Genomic DNA, 3,518 nt, shown 5'->3' on the forward strand with positions numbered 1-3,518 from the left:
GCCTGTTATCACTTAGGAATGGTAGTGATACATACAACCGGAATGCAAATAACAAAGGCTCAAACAGGATGATGTTTCCAGTGTTATACTGATCCTAAGACACTATTGGCTGTAAGACACACCATTATTTTATGTACAACCAAGAAAGAAAAAGATGCTGTAAATATAATCATTAAACTGTCCTCCAATGATTTCAGAGATGTTGAAACATGGTAAGATGTAAAATATGGCATTCTTTTCTCATGTAAGAATAGATCTAGAGGCAATCAGTTTTTTTACTGTAAGGTGGCTACTCACCTACAGCCATTAAATCTTCATTTCTGTGAGGAAGAAGGAGAAAATAGGAAAGGGAAAATGCCTTTTATTCTTCCATGTTAATTTGTAAAATTCCCTCCCTCCAAAAAAAGTCATTGGAATTTTTTTTGGCATTGCACTGGATGTGTAAGTCAACTAAGAGAGCACTGCCTGGTATCCAATATACAACTGCTAAAGTGTAGATCAATCTGTTTATTACAGTCTCATTTCTATTTCATAAAAGGATACAGGTAAAAACATGTTTGTATTTGCTAGAAAATTCCTCAAAGGATACCTGAGAAACTATTAACAAGTGGTTATTTTAGGGGAATAGAACTGGGTGTGATTGGCAGGGGAGAGAAGAGGTTTAACTTTTCATATTGTGCCCTCTTATATGCCATTTTTAAAACCACAAATATTATACACATTACTTTTATAATAAATATAAACCAGCAACCTTAAAAGTGGAGTGTGCCCCTCCCCCCAAAAAAGTGGAGTGTGCATTACCTAGGGGGTACAGGAAGACTTTCCACGAGGTACATAAAGTACGTAGAGTTTTAAGGGGGTCAATGTCTACATCCTCAAGTTTTGTATTTTATATTTTCTAAAAAATTGATCTGCCAGAAAACACAATTGTGGTGGAGGAATCAAGCTGGCTCTCTATTTTCCATCTCCCTTTTCAAAACAGTCCTTTTTGCACTTTCAATAGAAAAGCATATCTTGTACTCATCTCAACTGTTTCCTGCGTGCACTGCCCTGCAGTGTAAAATCCTCAGGGTGTCAGAGAGACAGTTCCAAACATTGCTGTCAATGATGAAGAAATAAATTGCTCTAACAACTGAATGGGGGGGGGGTGTCAAATCCTTTTGCAACTTAGATGGCTTCCAATAAAATGGAAGGAGAACCTCATGTTGCTGTCAGCTGATAAATCATGAAAATTTTTTTGAAGAAATATCATATTATAATATTTCCCTAAAATATCTGCAAAGGAATTCAAAGACTTGAGTGACATTGCTAAACAAAATGTCCATTCCCATTGACTTATTTATATAAATCAGGTTTCTGTATGCTATCGTTTTAACCAAGCAAAAAGTAGGAAGAGTATTGATGCTGAATCTTGCTTAATTCTAGCAATAGGCAATATTTATCCATGGTTACACCCACTAAATTAAAACAAAGACTTATCTATCTCTAGTAATTCTTTTTCTTTGATGTTTAACAATTACCTTTCAAATTTTGTAACATATTTACAATATTTCTTTTTTTTTCATCTGTATTTATACCAGTTGATTCTTTTTTTTTATTTACAATATTTCGATCATTATATTCTAATACTAATTGTCATGATAACACAAGCAAAAATAATTTATTTGTTTATTTTAGAGAGAGGAAGTGGGAGAGAGAAACATCAATCACTTGCTACCCCCCCCCCACCTCTCCCGGACATGCCCTGACTGGGAATCGAACCCACTACCTTTTGGTGTACAGGATGACACTCCAACCAACTGAGCCACACTAGCCAGGGCAAGCAAGAGTAAATTTTTAAACAGCACTTACTTAGAGCTTTAGGATCACAGGAACATTAAAAAGAATTTAAATAGCAAAAAAATTTATATGTATATTTTGCTGCAGGGAAATAGGATAATCAATAAAATAATTTCAAGTAAAAAATCTATATTATTGGGACAAAATTCTGTTATAATAGAATGGAATTAAGAACTCAGGGAGAAAAGGAAAAACATACAACTTCCAACTATCAAAGAAGAGCTTAACTATGAATTTTTAAAACAGATGATGGTGGCTCTCAAATCATTAAGGTATTTAGGTTTCATGTGAAATTGTGATGTAACAGTTTTGTGAATGTCAATATTTTTCAGAGATCATATTATTTCCAGTTAACTGACATTTTTGATGCAAAATTTTAGATGTCTCAATGTGTAGAGCACAATGTTAATATATATATTTTTATAAATAATTTAAATGTTTTTATTAATTTTAGAGACAGAGGAAGAGAGATATAAACATCAATGATGAGAATCATTGATCAGCTGTCTCCTGCACGCCCCTTACTGGGGATCAAGCCCACAACCAGGTCATGTGCCCTGACAGTGGACTGAACTGGTAAACTCTTGGTTCATGGGTTGACCCTCAGTCACTGAGCCACACTGGCAGAGCTAAAAAATATTTAGAGTATTTTTATATAAGCCAGTAGTTTTATACAAACATACAAAACAAACATTCAAGGGAGTATAATATACTCTTTTGCCACCTTGTGGTCAGAGTTGTATTCAATCCCAGGTGCTGTGACTGTAATGAGGAGGGGTCTCGCCTTAGGTCAGCCCCTTCTGCTAGCCTTGGGTTGAGTCTTTGTGAGATAGAGATGGTTTCCATTTGCCCAGGACTGAACCAGACCAATTTAAGCACTAGGCATCAAAAAGATTGTTAGATAATGCTCCAGGATTAGTAGATCTACTTTCTCAGAATGAAAAAGTATATATATAAAGGACCAAAAAAAGCAACCAATTGAATCCAACACCCATTTTTGATAAAAACTCTCGGCAAGGTGGGAATAGAAGGATCATATCTCAACATAATAAAAGCCATATATGACAAACCCACAGCCAACATCATACTCAATGGGCAAAAACTAAAACCATTTCCCCTAAGAACAGGAACAAGACAGGGATGCCCCCTCTCACCACTCCTGTTCAACATAGTACTGGAAGTGTTAGCCATTGCAATTAGGCAAGAAGAAGAAATAAAAGACATCCAAATTGGAAAAGAAGAAGTAAAACTGTCCTTATTCGCAGATGACATGATATTGTACATAAAAAAACCCTAAAGACTCCATCAAAAACCTATTAGACTTAATAAATGAATTTGGCAATGTAGCAGGATACAAAATCAATGCCAAGAAATCAATGGCATTTCTATACACCAATAGTGAACTTACAGAAAGAGAAACTAAAAAAGCAATCCCATTTACCATTGCACCAAAAAAATTAAGATACCTAGGAATAAACTTAACTAAGGAGGCAAAAGACCTCTACTCAGAAAACTACAGGATGTTGGAAAAAGAGATAGAGGAAGACACAAACAGATGGAAGAACATACCATGTTCATGGATTGGTAGAATCAACATCAGTAAAGTATCCATACTACCCAGAGCAATCTATAAATTCAACGCAATCCCCATTAAAATTCCATTGGCATATTTCACACAC

The sequence above is a fragment of the Myotis davidii genome, unplaced genomic scaffold (genome assembly GCF_000327345.1).
Source record: "Myotis davidii unplaced genomic scaffold, ASM32734v1 scaffold855, whole genome shotgun sequence".
NCBI classification, from domain to species: domain Eukaryota; kingdom Metazoa; phylum Chordata; class Mammalia; order Chiroptera; family Vespertilionidae; genus Myotis; species Myotis davidii.